The sequence below is a fragment of the Topomyia yanbarensis genome, chromosome 3 (assembly GCF_030247195.1).
Source record: "Topomyia yanbarensis strain Yona2022 chromosome 3, ASM3024719v1, whole genome shotgun sequence".
NCBI classification, from domain to species: Eukaryota; Metazoa; Arthropoda; class Insecta; order Diptera; family Culicidae; genus Topomyia; species Topomyia yanbarensis.
This window is the reverse complement of record NC_080672.1, coordinates 396,419,959-396,439,336: the sequence shown is the minus strand read 5'-3', so window position 1 is coordinate 396,439,336 and position 19,378 is coordinate 396,419,959. Positions and strand designations below refer to the sequence as shown.

General features: G+C 36.1%; 1 protein-coding gene across 7 annotated transcripts in view; it reads left to right on the top strand.

Annotated features, from left to right (window-relative positions):
* Nucleotides 1–7,465: 7,465 nt before the first annotated feature.
* The window catches only part of LOC131693080 (potassium voltage-gated channel subfamily H member 6), a 457,523-nt gene continuing 445,610 nt past the window's right edge, over nt 7,466–19,378 (top strand). For all 7 annotated transcript variants that reach the window (XM_058980601.1, XM_058980599.1, XM_058980603.1 and 4 more), the window contains exon 1: nt 7,466–8,163. The gene's annotated coding sequence lies outside the window, so the exon portion shown is untranslated. The remainder of the gene's footprint in view (nt 8,164–19,378) is intronic.

Here is a 19,378-nt window from a genome sequence, read left to right as displayed (position 1 = left end):
TTCGTGCTCGATCGGAATGACACTGACAGATAAATGGTAAACAAACGATTGACGTGACGAGTCTTTATCCAGTGGGATTCAACGTCGTTCTGACAGCGATAAAAACACAATGTAATAAATACTTTCTAAACTACTTCTTCCCAAATTTTCAAGAGAAAACATCCCGATGTGTTGTGTTGTGTTGTGCAGCGTTTTTTTCATGATGCAATTTGATGAATCTTTATCTACCATTTGCATCTTGTTTGGCGGTGCTATTTGTTGCTATAAAAGTACTGGATGTAATCGTTGATGATTCAATATAAGATTCTGGTTTAGCTGTCGTTGCTGGTTGGACCACTGCTTGCGTTTTCGCTTTCGGCGTTGAAGTCGAGATTTTTTTTTTTTTGGTTATGGCAAAATTCAATGTATGCCCGCCGCGCTGGAGGGAATATTGCAGTTGTTTGCCTCGTCCTTAGTTCGTTTGAGGCAGCGCGTTCATTCAGTTATTTTCGATTCAAATTCAACTTCATAGATTACACAATTCACTTTTTCTCGAAAATGTAACAGATGCCACCTTCTGCTTTTAATTTCAAAGAGCTCATATAAAACACATGAATGTTTAGGTGGGTGAATGCATTAATATTGCCTCCGAGCTGAAGGCTTTAGACTCTGCTTTAAACTTCAGTCAAGATGCAGATTAAAGGATGAATAAGGCGTTGAAACTGAATCCTGGTTGCGGTTAATGCAGCAGAAATGGGGAACAAAAGAGAGATTTTATACCACTGTTTGCCTTAGTTGTTCGTAGAATTGAAACGTAACAGTTTGTTGGTTATATGTGCCAGTTGGTTACATTTTCCAGGGTCACGAAGAAAGGAATGGAGTGTTCTATCCGCATTCTCACAACCCGGACAGCGTAGGAAATGGGGAACAAATTCCTGAACACGTCTTTATCGGCAACAACTTCGTCGTCTTGCGACATGAATTTACGGATAACGCCATCAGGAGACAAATCATGTAGTCTTCCGTCGATTGCACCGCCCTCCTTGTGGACGGGGACCTTAATCTTAACTTAATCCTGTTCATAAAGATGTGTCATGCTGTTACTGTAGATAAATTGATCTAGTGAGGTACGAGGTATGCATACCAGAGCCAAATTTCGAACATGTTGAAGCTGAATGAGATTAACGTTATATCTGGCAATACACATATTCCCTTTTAACGTGGCGTTGGTTGCTGTACAGATTTAGATAACTCTAATTGCTTTAGTAATAAAAGTTTTTCCTTCTCGTGTTGTTGATCGCTTTCACGTGTCATTCATGGCAAAGCTTTCCTCATTTTTGTTGTACCCTCATTCGTACGATGTAGACGATCATATCGCTCCTTTTTGACGTATAACCGCTTTGAGCATTCGCTTTCTAGTTTCGTCAAGTACATATCCCACATACCACCAGAACATGGTCAGAGGCGACGTTTGTTTCTCAGAAGGTCCTGACATCAATGACATCGGAGAAATACCCAGCTGATTTTGGATCGCGTTTTGCCATTCGGGATTTCCAGTTGTGCTTCTTAATAGCATTTCGTGTTAAAAATTGCTACAGATATTCATATTTACATCGGGCCGCGCCGAGGTTGGTCAACCAATATTTCCAACTATCAAAGACAACTGTCACGATATTCAGTGTCCTCTCCGCTTTTACCTGAACCAGCGCCAATCGATCGACAAATCAGCTGTCAGGCTACGAAATAAAACAGTAATCAGGATCCAAGATATCGATTCAGATAGGAGAAAACGTTGATTGAATTCTATGAAATAAACAATTTATCATTTACAGATGAGACTATATATTAAATTCTATTCAATACGACTTTTACTGGATTTATTGATTTGAACTACATATAATTTTAGCGACTCATTATCGCCGAAATGCGGTATAACTTTTGGAAGGCGTTTTATAAAGCTTATTATTATGGACCCTCCATATTCTCGAGTTGAATTTTTGATCGCTGGTATTTATTATCGCACAACGTGGTTTTGCGGATTCTCCATTTTGTTAAGATGATTTTCCAATAGAAAAAATAACTGTCGATAATTGGCAACCTTCTTCAAAAGTACACTGAGATAAATCCGTAGATTTCCGTAGAAAAAATTGCATTTCCGTAGATTTTATCTACGGATCCGTAGATCCGTAGAAAACCTCCAAATCCGTAGATCTACGGAGATTTCCGTAGATCTGACATCGCTGCGTTCAACAGGGAACTGAGCATGTCTGCCCAAGTCCGTTCTTTAAATAGTCGATGATGACGTCATTCATAGAAGCGTTGCGCGCTAGGTACACCAATCCGTCGTACAGGGCTTGGGAATCGCTATCTTCTGTGTGTTAATGCGCGATATTTTGACAAGGTTGTATATTATTTAATTTTTTAATGCTATGATATCAAAAAAATTTGCGCATAAAGCACCTCGTACTATTAATTGATCGAAAAATGTTTTTTTCCGTGAGCAAATTATAGTATAAGTTACTGAAGATTTGAGAAGCCAGTTAAACAGAACTGATTTACCGCAAATGCTTATCTTGACTTTCTACTGTGATTATAGTTTGTAGTGCATCTAAAAAGATAGTCTAGTTAATTAATTTGTCAGGACAAGTGATTAGCTGAATATTCATGGCTATTAGTCATAGTGTGCTTTGTTTCTTTAGCCCTAGTAGGCAGGGGATCAAGTTACCACACGTTTTCACAAAAACCTCGTTTTGACATGATTTTCAAAATTGTTTATATTACTGACAGGGCATAGTATTCAGATTTACATGTTATTCATAGCTCTTACAATTCAAATTGACTACAAAATGGCGAGTTTTTCAATTTAAATTTTTATTTCATTGTAAAGTTATGAGAAAAAACAGAAGTGGGATCAAGTGTACCCAGTCTCTTCTACAGTTCAAATCAAATCAATGTTCACGGACAAGTCTAACTATCTTGTATTGAAAAAAAAACTTGAGATAGTAAAAATATGCGTTGATGAAAAATGTATCTTGACGAATAGAAGAACTTCATCGGCCATTTCAAAATCATAGAATTCATATTTGAATAGATATAAAAATGATTGTTGAGGGTAATCCAAATATAACGAGCTTTAGCTTCTAATGCTTCTAAAGTTTTTCAAGAAGAGGCTAAGTGTATTTAACAAAAATATCCTCGAAAGCAATCTACACAACTTTGTTAATATGTTGACTATTAATATTTCTTTTTCTCTCACTGAAATCAGACCTTATCGAGCTCTAATTTCACAATTGCACAATGTAGACATATATTAAAGAAATATATATAAAGAATAGCTGATGTTATAAAGAAGGAAAATATCCACAGAAAATTTAATAATTACGGATATAGTAACTACAAGATCTATGTATCTATGGATTTCTCTATTATGGAAATTCAGATAAATAAAATAGCATTCGGCCTAATTAAACATTTGGCCATGGCGTTCGACCAAGCAGCATTTGACCAATCGGTATTTTGCTAAAAGGCCGCTTATCATATTTGTTACACATGAAAATATGGAAAATAATCGAACTCGTTTGATACGTTCGCAATAAAAGGGGCTACAAATTGAACTTTCAACCTCGAGCGGCAAAAAACCTCGCGCCGCCACCGAGAAACGGAACTATGAACTACTGTTTTCCATCGCCTGCTGTGACATGGTAGCAGAAAACCAGATGACACAGCTTCTACGCTGGTTGGTTTGCATACAGCAGCGTTTAATCATCGATTACACTAGTTTACACCATTTCTGAACTAAGTAAGCTAGTGGTCATTTTCAATGTAAAATCGTGTGCTGAATCCGAAAATGAGGTCCAAAAAATTTACAGTAGAACAGTTTTCGAGTTACAGTGATGAAATGAATTTTACCTTTAAAATTAAAAGTACGTTTAGTAAAATCCAAATATCTTCGGTTGTAGTGTATCGATATGAAATATTATTAGGTTGAATTAAAGGTAATTTAATGCACTTTAGATCGTTGGAACATGCGATTATTGGTTCTGATGTTATTTACGAATCTATTGAACTTTTTCTTAATTTTTCGTCATTTTTTTTAAGAAAAATGAGCATTTGATCAATATTTTCGGCAAGATAAAGCATTCCCAGAAATTATTTTTTTATGGGAAATTATAGCCTGCTAAAAACCATTGAAAATAAGCACTTGTTAGTTTGAATCCTATGAAAATTGCGAAGGTTATTAATTTTTTTGTAAAATGGCAATTTTTGTGATTCTCTGGGTAAACTTATTGAACCGTCTCGATTCCAATTTTTTCTAGAGCTTGTTTAATAATATATGCGGGACTCTCTGTAAGAATTTTGTTAAACAAATAAATGGAAGAATTTTGAAAGAATTTTATGTAAGGTAATATTCGAACTCGTTCATCAAAATGATTAAAGATTTCTGATAACAATAATTTCAGGCTCAGTGGAGTAATGTCATCAAAAATTTGGCATTAATAATACGCATAATATTTACATGTGTCATACAGAATCGTATATGTAGAAAATACGTTGTACAATGCCTTGATACACACATCGGAAGCTTATCATGGTGCAAAATGCTAAATTCGGGCACTAGTTTAACGAAAGGTGACTTATCCACCTATTTCGTCACGTTTTGTTCTAATTTATTTTACGTTATTAAAACGTCTAGAAGTTTGTAATTTGAAATCGTATTGGATTTACATTGGCTTCTACGATGTACCGATTTTACTGTAGTGGTTCACAAAACTTCAAACTACTACAATGTATTGCGTAAAACATCTAAGTGCAATTTCAAAATATTCTACGTTCTTCAAATCATTCTTAAGTTCAGATTCTGATATTTTAGACCTAAAAAAGTCTTGTTCGATGTCCTATATAGTTTAAAAACACGAACTGCTGGATGTTCTAGGAAGGAACACAAATTAAAAGTTTTACAAATTATTAATGTTATAATACTTGACGTATGTAGTATCACATATTTCTACGGATTCGTATAATTTGTACATATTAACATTGTACAAAACCTAGTTGAGCAGCTAGCAGCTTTCAAAACACGAATTTTATATCGTGTGCGGGTTTAGCTTACAACAAATTTTGTATCATAAGAGTGTTATTTAATATAATACACATGTAAATATTACACGCAGTATTGCATACCAATCATTCGATGACTTATAATTTCATTGATGCTGAAATTATTGTTATCAGAAGTCTTTAATCATTTGGATAAACGAGTTCCCCACATTAAATTCTTTCAAAATTCTTCCATTTACTTGTTTAACAGAATTCTGACAGGGAGTCCCTCATATATTATTAAACAAGCCCCAGAAAAAATTAGAATCGAGACAGAAACGCAAAAATTGCCATTTTCCAAAAAATTGAATAACTTTCGCAATTTTCTTAGGATTCGACCCAACAATGGCTTGTTTTTATTGGTTATTAGCAGGCTTTAATTTCCCATAAAAATATAATTTTTAGGATTGTTGTTTCTTGCCGAAAATATTGATCACACGCTCATTTTTCTTCAAAAAATGACGAAAAATTAAGAAAAAGTTCAATAGATTCGTAAATGACGTCAGAACCAGTAGTCGCTTTAAAACAAAATATTCTAACGATCAAAAGTGCATTCAATTACCTTTAATTCAACATAATAATATTTCATATCGATGCACTATAACCAAAGATATTTGGATTTTACTGAACGTACTTTTAATTTTAAAGGAGCAATTCATGTTTTCATTGTAACTCGCAAACTGTCCTACTGTAAATTCTTTGAACCTCATTTTTGGATTCAGCACGCAATTTTACATCAGAAAAGGTGTTCGAATATTGAAGTCCAGACTATTATTTTTATGTTGTAAACTAGTGTTACCGGCATAACTTCGCAAAACTTCCATCGGCCTAAAGCCTCAGCAATCCATAACCCTCACCCGCAAGAACCCAGCAAAAACTCCGCCGGCCTTCGGAGATAAAATAGGTAGCGTGTAGAACGAGCAGTCCTGCCGTCAGCATATGTAACTCGGAATCAGTAAAAAAAGAACAGAAAAGATCAGCTCCAATCTAACTGCTTTTTAGGAAAATAAAAATTATGGAGACGCGCGGTTCTTTTCAAATGTCACTAACTACCAATGTCCAATAGTCTCTTTTAAAGCTCCATTTGTTGCACCAGAATTGTCTTAAAGATATCCTTGAAAATTCTACTACATTAAATTTGATCGCCACCCAGAAATAACCAAATTCACTGGATAAGGCCGCACCGTAGAGGAATCAGTCATACTCACAATACTACCATTGTTTTCAGTAGATTGACGTTTTTGTCAATTTAGAAAATGTTTCTATCTAATTTTTTTGTAGATTGCAAAAATGAGGACCTTTGTATGCACAAAAGTGATGTTAAAAATACAATTTGCAAAAGGCATTTTCATAATAAATACCGTTAGAAAATAGAATGAACGGGCTAATTTGAAAAAAAAATCAAGGATGTTACGAATTTTGGCCGAAGTTAAACAAATCGTTTATCCCACACATCCCTGTTTTGTGGCTATCCAGCTGGAAAAGCCCCAAAATAATTTCCACTATTTCGTTCAATATCGAACGAAACAATCTTTGCTCCGATAGAGCTGATGTATCGATTCAGGGGTAACTACTGCCATTTGCCCAAGTTTCATCGACTGCAAACACCATTCAGAAGTTTCCCTTTTTAACATCTTGCTTCCCGGCGCAGTTATCACGTCACACCATTCATTGTTTGCATACCAACCAAAAGAAGGGAACCCGAAGTTCGGTAAGATGTAACGTACTAGCTGTATTCACTAACGCACATAGAACACACGTAAATACAACACCAATGCACCGCCGGTGTGGTGAGCTCATCAGAATCCGAACAGCCATCGAGCCTCGAACCGAACCTTTGAAGGAAAATATTGCCGACAGTAAAATCGTAAATTCAATGGCTTTTCCGAGCGAACACCATTCTCGCAAAGCACATCATCATCGGCGCTCGGAGCTTGAGCCTTGGAGTATGTACCTATACCTACCAAAGTTACAACATAATGACGGCTGAGGTCGCAGAACGCGAATCGACCCGAACCGAATCCGTGAGCGCGAATAAAATGGCTCGTTTGCCAATTTCCCTCAAACCGACTGTCGCAAAGTAGAGACGGTGAGGAGTTTTTCGCGCGCACTCGTTCTCTCACTCGCTCTTTGCTCTGCCGTTCGGCCCTTCACACCGGATAGGTGGTATGGTGGAGCCTTTTTTTTCCCGAATGTAGTAGTATATACTAGTAGTAGCCCTTTTTTCGCTCGGTTGCAGCACACACGGTAAAACCGAAGGGCACCGCGGAGGCTCGTGAGGTGCGGGCTGTGAAGGGTTCCACCCGTCATCGTCCCATTGTCGGCGACGATGACGTTTTTCCAGAAGCCGCATTCAGAGCCAGCTCGGCTCGCTCAGTTCTAGCAGACACTTGACCAAAGAAGCACACGCGTTCCGGTCGTTCCGTGGCATACCGAGGCAAATCAGCAATTCCAATTCCAATAGCAGGAATCACAGTGTGTGGCACAGCAGCAACGGAATCGACCGCCAAGTCAGCCAAGTGCCACCGTGTGGAATTTGTTTCCTGCCCGCCCTGGTGGCGGCCTACCGCAAGCCGCAGTGGGAGTTACGCGGGGAGAGTGTGTGTGTTTCGGCTATTCGTGCGTGATTTAAGTTTCAAGTAAAAGTTGGGATATTTCCTGTCAAAATTGATGGGGATTCGACTTTTTTCGACTGTTTTGCGTGCGAATCGGGAAGGAAATTGAATTACTGTTGGTGCCTGGAAGGCAGCGGAAGTTTTGCTACGGATGCAGCTGATGTCTTACGCAGCTGGTGTGAGCGTCGCGACGACGTAGTTCGGGAATGTCGTCGTCGTCATTGTCGGCTTCTTTGTGAGAAAATAAAAATCACGCGTCGGGAACTCTCCGCGGTGCGGTGACACTGGCACTGCAGTAGTGGAGGCGTGAATCATATGGTTTCTTCAGCGGTTGTCAAACTAACGGTGATTGTGGGGGTGTTGATGTCGATGATGGCAATGATGGCGATGATGATGGTGATGAGATGTGGATAGGTGTGATTATGTAAAAGAAGAGAGAAAAAAGTTGCACATGTTGCAATGCACGAAGAAGGTATTTACTACGTGGGAGATCAATCACCCTTCGCCGATTTCAGCTGACAGATGCGAGGAAGATTAAAAAACAGTGATTTTTCAAGGCGCCAAATTGAAACCTTTTTTGTAGTGGCCGTTTCGGAATTTTTATCAGTGATATGAACCGCATAGAAAAAAGGCTCTTATGTAATAAAAAAAATTACACTTGAATTTGATAGTGCATCGACTATCGAAAGCAAAGATAGTGAAGCGCATATTTTTCAGATTCAAACAGCACTTTTGTGTAGCGCACAACTATAGCAACGGTTATTCGGACCATCCTTTATAAACAGAGACGGCAGCGGTAGCGGACGAAACACCAGGCAGAGTCGTTAGAGAGACAGTGTTCTTTGGGAGTTGAAGGCTCTTTGAAGAACAGAACCTTTCGGACGACTACGACGACGACGTAGCAAAAAGGAACTATATATCTTCTTCGGAAGCTTAGGGCAAGCCAGAATCAACATAATATTTGGCGGTGGTCCAACTTTAATCAAACTTTGCTACTATACGCTATTATCCGGAGCATTACTGGCGCTGTTACAACCAACGGTAGCGCTCCGATCAAATGCTGGACATAACCTCAAACGATGTTGTCGAAGGCACGCTCGGTGCCAATTAGTAGGCGCTAAAATCGAATTAGGCATCAACGGCAAACGAACGTGTGAACATTGTTTTTGATTATGTCGGCTCAAAATAATGAGGTTATAAATATGGCGAACGCTTGATTTGCTATTTTTCTGTATTTATTTTACAATAGTGTTTGGAATGTCCGTACAGAGCTTGTTTAACATAAAACAGACCTGTAGAAGAACTAAATACTATCCAGATTGCATTTTTCAAGAAATATTTTATTTGTTTACATTTATCTTAGTTAGTATTAAATTTCTAATTTAACATATTGGGTTTCCAATCACAAGCGTTGAATTTACATTCATATAATTTACATGATTTTTATGCATTTATATAAGTTATAAATAGATAGGTTGTGCTTTAGGTAAAAAAAAGCCGTTGATTCGAGTTAATGGATTTATTTAATTTTGCTTAAATTCCTCAAATAGAATCCTGCTTGACCAAACAAAATCCTATTTAATTGAGTATAAAAGTATGATTCATATTTGTTATTGGGCAAGAGATTTCGTGCTTATGTGTATAACATTCTATTCGTCTATTGTTAACTCACCCTAAGTAGAAAAGTCGGTGTAAACAATTTGTGCTGAAGTGCCAGTTGGGTTTAACTTTTTCGATTTTGTCTCATCAGTATATGGCAGTTGGCTTGACCACCATATAGACGTTAAGTGTAGAGTTTCCATTTCTCGACTGCTTTCCGTATCCCGGGACTCGGGAAGTAAAAAAGCAATTTCCCGGGAAAACCGAAGAATTCGAAAATGTATCGTTTTATTTAAAATAATATAATACATTCGTGTAACCGAGTAATGATTTTATGTAGTTTTTTGATTAAAAGAGTGATTTTGTTATAGAGGGATTCCATGAGAAACCGGCCGACCGCAAAATATGACCATCGCCGATTCGAACGAAACTTTGCAAGTGTGTTCACTGTATGAATCGCCATGATATTCTCTGGCAATTGGAATATTTTGATACAAGAGCAACTTTTCAAAAGGGCGTAAACGTTTCTACGTGCATGAATTTCAAAAAAATTTTGTTCGATTACTGTATTTTATACAGCAAAACTATCTGAGAATGAGTTACAGGGAATGAATACTTCTGTCTGAAAAAAATATACACTGAAAAAAATGTTATGTTATTTTTCAAAAAAACAAATTTATGATAAAAATTTAAATTGCGAAAAAACCCATTGTTTTAAATTTTTTATATTTTGTTACCAAAAACCTAAAGAGAAAAGAAACATTTTTAATGTGATTGCATGATGGAGAAAAAATCGGTAAATTTTTTTTCTAACAATAACTTCGTACATGTTTTTAAATTTCATACTAATTGACATACAAAATTGAAATTTTATTACAGAATATAATTCTAAGCACCATTTAAAATCAAAATGCACTTAACAAAAATCTTCCAAAATGCGATAGTTTTCGAGATATTTGAAATTTTGCTCCTTCAAAACAATTAATTCGTGTAATTATGCCCTTTTTAAAAGTTATTCGCGTTACCCCATCATAAAATGTGAAAAATTTAATGTTTCTCGTTTTAAAGACGTAAAAGCAACTTTTTTAGTGTATTTGGATCATGGAGAAGCTTTCAATAAAAAAGTTTTACTAACAACAACTTTTGACATATTTTTATAATTCTTACTATTTGCAGTCAAAATACAATTTTCTTTTTGAATATGGTTCTAAACGCCATTTTAAATCGAAATGCTCTTAATAAAAAATTTCTTAAATGTAGTAGTTCTCAAGATATTTTAACTTTTGTTTTAACAACACAATTATTTTGTTTTATTACGACCTTTTCATAAGTTAGTCGCGTTTCTCCATCAACAATAATAGATTTTTCAAAAGGCCCGTAAACTTTCCTGCAACTTTCTTTTTGACATGATGGCGATATTGTAAACCATTTGAAAGTTACATGAAAGCAACCAAAATATATGTCAACAATAGGGTCTGATGATTAAACTATATAGTTGAATCATATTTTGGTTGTTTTCATGTAACTTTCAAATGTTTCACAATATCGCCTAGATGTCAAAGAGAAAGTTGCAGGAAAGTTTACGGACCTTTTGAAAAACCTATTATTGTTGATGGAGAAACGCGACTAATTTATGAAAAGGTCGTAATAAAACAAAATAATTGTGTTGTTAAAACAAAAATTAAAATATCTCGAGAACTACTACATTTTAGAAAATTTTTGTTAAGAGCATTTCGATTTAAAATGGCGTTTAGAATCATATTCAAAAAGAAAATTGTATTTTTGACTGCAAATAGTAAGAATTATAAAAATATGTCAAAAGTTGTTGTTAGGAAAACTTTTTTATTGAAAGCTTCTCCATGATCCAAATACACTAAAAAAGTTGCTTTTACGTCTTTAAAACGAGAAACATTAAATTTTTCACATTTTATGATGGGGTAACGCGAATAACTTTTAAAAAGAGCATAATTACACGAATTAATTGTTTTTAAAGGAGCAAAATTTCAAATATCTCGAAATCTATCGCATTTTGGAAGATTTTTACTAAATGCATTTTGATTTTATATGGTGCTTAGAATTATATTCTGTAATAAAATTACAATTTTGTATGTCAATTAGTATGAAATTTAAAAACATGAACGAAGTTATTGTTAGAAAAAAAATTTTACCGATTTTTTCTCCATCATGCAATCACATTAAAAATGTTTCTTTTCTCTTTAGGTTTTTGGTAACAAAATATAAAAAATTTAAAAAATGGGTTTTTTCGCAATTTAAATTTTTATCATAAATTTTTGTTTTTTTTTTGAAAAATGACACAACACTTTTTTCAGTGTATATTTTTTTCAGACAGAAGTATTCATTCCCTGTAACTCGTTCTTGGATAGTTTTGCTGTATAAAATATATTAATCGAACAAAATTTTTTTGAAATTCATGCATGTAGAAACGTTTACGCCCTTTTGAAAAGTTGCTCTTGAGTCAAAATAATCTTATTACCTGTGGAAAATATTTAGTCTTCCATGACGGTGAAACGTGCAAAGTTTCATCGGAATCTAAGATGGTCGGTCACGATTTTAATGATTTTCGGACGGATCTTCGTGGAATTCCTCTAAGACGCATTTCGCGCTAAATCGTATTCAGAGTTGACAGCACCCTCTCAGATTTTATTGAAACTTTCTGTACGTGTACTTTGTCACAAAAAGTCACTTTGCATACATCGTTTTTTCAAAAATGATCTAGACTGTCTTTTGAAAAGGGTCAAACTTTTTTAACCAATTTTTTTCAAATGGCTATAGTCTAAAAATGACAAATCCTACAAAATATGTTGCAGGAGTGATTTACACAAAATTAGTTAAATTGTTGAATAAAAATATTGAAAAAATTCTTCATAGACTTCTACACTGAAAAAGATCGATTTTAAAAATTTAATGTCGATTTACAACAAAAAAACCATCTTTGATTAGGACGAAATTTTGTTCCAAGATAGGTAATTATGTTCTCTACCTACCGTCAAAAATTCAAGTTGGGCACTTTTAAGGAAGAAAAGTTATTTAAAATAAAAACTTTTCCTTGTCCAAACTGAATTTATTTTTTCAGTGTATTTTTATCGAAAACTAAACAAATGAATGTCATAATCATCCCAAAATCCAATTTCCCAACTGCTAGTTGCCTGATACCTGCAAAAAGTATCAGTAACGAATTTGCTATATATTCATAACAAATTTGAATGAGGGCAAAGATGAGACATTTAACACTATCGATATATGCGAGATTTAACTAAATACCACTTGGCCATGTACGAAGAAGTATCTTGTCTATGTACCCACCCGGGAAGTAGAGATTGATGGTGTTGTCTCCAACAGGGGCCTTAATTGCGAAGTATGGAGTTCGGTCCTACAAGAACCTATTGTTTCAGCCAGTGAAAATTTTGGTTCGCAAGCAATTGCGTTCAGGAAAAAATCAAGGAGTAGTGGAAAACAACTTATTTTCCATCAGCCTCATTTCGTACCTTTTGCCGCATCTGCTCTTCCAAACTTTGATCTTTTGGGCGGGGCTAGTCTACCTGTTCGCTTTTTGTAGCGCGAGGCATAAGCTTCCGTTGTTGCAAATAATTGGGCCTATAGCAACTTATTGTAGAAACAAGGCACGCTGTGGAAAATGCATATAATTTATGTGGGGACAAAAAGGAAACATTCTATTAAGGAACGCTCCGATAATGCAAAAGAGCGCTACGCCACCGACGACGACTAATTTCTATGTTTCCTTGTACACTAAAGAGCGAGAGTCTGACCAATGCATGGTCAGTGACCATTCCATTGTGTGAATATCTTCTAATGTGACTATAAATTTCCGAAAGAGGAAAATCAGTTTTCTCTCCTAAGCTTCCTCGTAAAGGCCTGAGAGTGTCCCTTGAAGGGTGCTGTTACAAAACCGAAGTGAATGGTTCTGGTCTCGGTAATCTTAGAAACTAGCAAGAATTTCTACATGGTACATCAAAAACCCCAAGTGTTCTTATATTTCAGTTTCTACATTTTCCCCCAGGTTTTACACAATGGATTTGCATTACAATTAAAGGTCAGACGAAACGATTACCCGACGCGAACAACCATGAACAGTATCCTACCTCGTGCTGGGCAGAGATTGCTTAGAATTGAACTTAGAGAACACCAAAGTTTCGATTCCTTGAGAACGGTCCAATAAGGACCGAAACGTCGGAAGAAGAGAACATACAGGAGTTCTTTATTAAACAACAGACTAACACGCCGATTCCTAACCTACAAAAATAAATTAGAATTGAACTCGAAAGAGGCTTTTGAACATCGGATCGCCCGAATTTTTCCCAATATACGCGACGCTACAAATGCAAATGAAAAACATGATGGAAGCTGAAATACGCCATTATTGGCACCGGTCTGTCGACGGATTAACGGACCAATCATCAGAGAAACAATGTTTCGTCTGGTGGCTAGGTCCTACGTTGTGTATTCGATTCATCTTGTGATTGGAATACACGGAACGTCCGTCATATGATGACAGCTATGCATCGCTTTTATGCTAATTATTATTATAATAGTGGTGAGTGCAATCATAAAAGAGGCTGTGCTGCCAACATTCTTCCCACAAAATTTATGGTTTTATATTTACCTATCAACGACCAAGCCCACATCGTTACAGTTACAGGAGGCTCTCCGTTCGATGGAGCATGAAAAGCACTCTTTTTTTATTTCCTGAGGAAAACGTGGCAGTTTTTAAGCACTTTATCTGAAAAAATCATAGCAGATTACCTTAGTTAGAATGTTTTCGCAGTCCTCCATTTCGGGTAATTTCGTGGAGCGTTGGAAATTTAGGAATCCCAAAGGTATCAACAAACCTTGGTCCAAGTCTTGGTTGGTGACTTCATTCGGGTGATATCTCGGGTCATGTACAATCATTATACGTAGAAGGCCCTTAACAGGAGTATTGAGGTCGTTGAGAGCGGTCCCCGCGCTTGTGGTGGCGGTTATCGCGATATTGAACATGTTGTCTGGTCGTGCGCAAAGTGTTCTAGTACCAAATCTCCGTTAAACGAATCCCTTCGGCCTCGTTCCAGTCCAGTCCGAGATACTATATCAAATTCGTTACTAGTACTTTTTGCATGTATCAGGCAACTAGCAGTTAGGAAATTGGATTCGGAGATGATTATGACTTTCATTGGTTTAGTTTTCGATAAAAATACACCGCAAAAAAATTCAGTTTAGACAAGTAAATGTTTTTTTCGAATAGCTTTTTTTCCTTGAATGTGCCCAACTTTGACAATTTTTGACGGCAGGGGAACATAATTACCTATTTTGGAACAAAATTTCATCCAAGTCAAAGATAAGGTTTTTTTTGTAAATCGACTTAAAATTTTTAAAATCGATTTTTTTCAGTGTAGCAGTCTATGAAGTAATTTTTCAATATTTTTATTCAAAATTTGTGAAAATCACTCCTGCAACATTTTTTGTAGGATTTGTTATTTTTAGACTATAGCCATTTGAAAAAAATTGGTTAAAAAAGTTTGACCCTTTTCAAAAGACAGTGTAGATAATTTTTGGAAAAAATAAAGTATGCAAAATGGCTTTTTGTGACAAAGTTCTCACGTACAGAAAGTTTCATTAAAATCGGAGAGGGCGCTGCCAACATTTGTTCGAGTTGGCGCGAAATTCGTCTATAAGATGTCGGTTTGGGTCAATAGTTCTCCGAATTAGGATTGAAAAAGAAACAAGTGAGTAGTGCACGAACCGTGCAGCGACCAGGGACGTCTAACAATGTTTTTCTGTTTATTCTCATATGTTGTGTAAATTGTTTGAATTTATCGTCTAACTGTCCCAAAGTTGGTTGTCATTTGTGCCCCTCATGCACAAATTAGAACTTTCTTTATTATGTACAAAAATGCCCTGGAGAAAACATAATGAATTAAATTGTAGAATCTGAACATATGGCATGGTACAGCAAAACTTTCGCCACATGTACGTCTGAACCATTTGAAAGCTGAGTTCCAAACTATGTTTAACAATGTGCAGACTCCACCGAAACAATTTGCTCATATGAGTGATGATGTTTAATAACTTAATATACAGTTGGAAGTATCGATGCATATCACATCCATGATAACTGAAGAGGGCCCATCGAAAATTTCCTCGCAAAATAGGTTGTTGTGGTTTTGACCAACCAATGGCCACTGTATACTGAATAGCCCATCCACATGCGAAGTATCGACAACGAGCTAGAACTCGATTGAATGACTTTTTTGAGTATAGTGAATAGTGGATGGAGGCCGGTACAGTTACATAGCAAACAACAAGGCAAACTGTTTAAAAATTGAATAAAGTGCGCAAAATCGACTAGTGTCAGGTTTTATGTTTTTCACTTGTTCTGCTTTTGGCAACAATTCGTCGTCCTCGTTGTCGTCGCCGTTGCTATTTTCCGTCTTGGAATACTAGCCCTATACTATACATATACCTATGCGAGTGTGCACAGAAATTTCCATCGTAAGAACGACTGTTTGCTGTTTAGCTTTTGCCCTCAGAGTGTTGATGGCATGTACAGCACATACCTCCTGACTGTCGCCATCAATCCGTGCCGCCGCAGCTGGATGGTAAAAGTGCTGTAACATTTTCCGATGTCACGAAGGACCTGACTGACTGACGTATGGGCGTTCGTTAGTGGGTCTCAAATGATTGCAGATAAAAAAAACTGCGATCAAAGAGCGATAATTAACTTTTGACTATAGTTGCGCAGGAATTGGGCTCGCTATTCCCTTGAAAGTTTGTGTACGGTTTTATATGTTGTTTTAAAACTCATTATATTTTTCTACCAACCGACGAAAATTATTAGTCATAAAATTGAAAGCTTTGTGGGGGTTTGAATTTTTGCACCAACTCTGAAAATAACAGTTGCAGTAAAATATAATGGCCTTTCAATTTGTTTTTCGATCTAAATTAGACTAAATTTAAATTGGGTTTCGACCTTCAATCGTGTTGTACAGTGATTTTGCTGGCAATATTGAGACTCGATTTTATCTATTATTGTGTTAATAATACTTAAAGCAGTCGTCTTACGCAAAAAATTAACAAATCAATCATTTCTGGTACATATTTCTCGGTGGTGAAAAGGTGCAGCATATTTATCCTTAGTGGAGACATTTTTTGAGCAAAAACAATTTTTTCTTCACTAAGGAGAATATTATTTTGATCCACATTTGCGTCTTAAGGGCACATAATCTATAATTAAAATTATTATAGAATTCGCCTTTCGACTTCGTCTCATCAGAATTCGACACTAACTTAGTGACAGAAGTAAGCTAGCGCTGAATTGACGCTAGTTTCAAAAACGAAAACACTTCTTGTTGAACATCACGCAAGACTAGGGGTTTTCTCAGAAACACAAATGGTGTTTTTGTATTTGGAGTTAGCACAAATCGCGCGCTAGCTTAGTCCTATCTTTAAGTTAGTGTCGGATTCTGATGGGACAAAGTCGAAACGCAAATGCCATTACTAATCTAGATAAAAAAAATTTCGTCAACAGAGGTTTTGCGCGAATTTGGCTTGGTGTGTGAACCACATGGCATCGAACGTGATTTGTATCGAGCGAGATGAATCATTTGTATACATTGAATTATACAACATATTGTGATTGGTCGGTGTTAAGTCAGACCGGACTAAGTGACAAAATATTGATTTCGAGAAAAATGAGTTTAAAGTTTGAATCGCAGCATCCTTTACATTATGATTGGAAATTAATTTTTGCCATAATTCTTGTTTATTGTTACATATTTCAAATCTGGCAAGAGTCGAATATAGCTGACGAAATTCTTTATCCAATGCTATAATTATCTCATTTTTTGATGTTTTGCGACTTAGTCTGACTTAACACCGACCAATTTATATCGACTAAATTTTTTTTTGTCACGTGATCAGTTTTTTCGGATTAAATATACTGACAAAATCGGAGTTTCACTGTAGCTATTAAACAATTCTCGGTCGACTGAGAATCAAACTTTGATCCTAGAAGATTGCACCGGGTTTCGATGCAACGCCGTCTGCCTGCTGTTTACATCTGCGTATCTATCCATACCGTGACGTTTCCCCGACTAGAATATTGATGAACCGAATTTGTGTCGCTAGAATGACCACGATATTTTCAATCGGAAGCTCCACTTTTGATACACGGTTCACAAATTTGAAAACTAACATGTATATTTGATAACTCTTTTGAAGTAAGTTGTTGAAGGAAATGTATTTGATGGCAGCATGGATTGATTGGTTCGCTGGTTGCCTGCTAACGGTTTCAGCGCGCTCTGGAATTGATTGATTGCTCGTCGAGACTATTAATTTTAGCAATGCTTCACGGGATTGTGGTACAGTGAAAACCCGTTTTTATCAGCCAGTTTTTGTCAGCTTTTCGAACCGATTTCCTCACCCAGCCAGGTAATAATGTTGAACATTTTATCAGCTTCAGTTTATTAAAGGATATAAATAAATATGTGTTGTCGTTGCCCCCATTTGGTCAACCAAAAATACACCAAAAGGGCTGATAAAAACGGGTTTTCGGTGTATTTGGATAGACTGTAGGGAATAGTTGGTACACTTGACTTTTTCACTGAGTACGGCAAGATAAATTGCCAAGACACGTCGATAACTTCGATATAACATTCGTTTGCCTAAAATCACGGTTAAACAAAGTTTTAGTACAACTGTTAACACCGAATACTCAGAAATCATCAAAATACACTGAAACCTCCATTTACGAACTCTTTTTGTCGCAATATTCAATTTACGTAACTTTTTTAACGAACTAAATTGGAAATAACGAACCCTTTTTTACGAATCAAACTCGTAAAAACAGCTTGAGTTCATACAGCGCAGGATGAAGTTTTATAATTTTACATATTCTTAGCTAATTATTACTAATAAAAATTGGATAATTCTGGAGCAGGGTTGACGAATACATGACGGATATCGATGTTTGAAGCCATTTTTAAATCTAAAATGGCGACTTTTGCTTTATATAAAGTCACTATAACCTCATCAATATTTATTAGCATTTCTAAAATTAAATTGACGAGTAGTTAACGAAGTCAATGTCTGAAGCCATTTTGAAATCTAAGATGGCGACTTTTGGTTTAGATATATATTTAATAATATTTATCAGAATGTCCGTGTCTGGATTCTGTCAAAAACTACATAGGGGTGCCAACAACCGACCAGTGCCGGCAACCGACCACTTTCCCCTACTTTTGTTTTGCTTCCGTCACACGCGCACTTCGACATAGATCTTTCATTAGGGCTTAAATCGCAAATGTAAACAAACTGTGTTTTCGCTATTATGACATTATGCGACGAAAATACTACAAGATTGAGGTGAAAATTAGTTAAAATGGTTTTTAGTTCGATTTATAATTAAAGAAAACAAAGCGGCGAAACATGCATTTTCTTCGAGATTTCGACTTAGGCCCTTCTTCTCATATGGAATATAAATGCTAAACTTACATTTTTAGACAAAACCACATATTATTCACAAAATTATTCTTTAAGCTGCAGTTCTATTATATAAATGATAAGCAATATCGACTATGATCATGTCTACTCGATAGTTATTGCACATAAACATTCGAATATTTCAATATTTTCATGAAATTCGAAGAAAAGGTTTATATGCGCCCATTTGCTGAGCCCTATTAAAAAGTATACTGTCAAGCTCGCCCATTTACCCAGCCCTACCCAGCAAGACAGAGTCAGTTTAGCCCATTTACTGTGCCCTTCTGCAAATTATGTTCACGGTTTAGCCCTTTCGCAAGTGGTTGTTGCTGAAGGGCGAAATCACGACTGCAAATTGCAAATTGGGCGTAAGTATTTTTTTAGTTTCAACCCACTAAAAGCAAATAGGAATTAAATTCTTTGTTATATTGTCATAATAGATTATAGAAAATTTTGCTCAACTTGAAGTCGCCATCTTGAATTTCAAAATAGTTCCTATCGTAGATTGTTGGGGTTATCGAAACTAACGACGCTGAATCCCTCTGGATAAAGACTCGACACGTCTATTGTTTGTTTACCATTTCTCTGTCAGT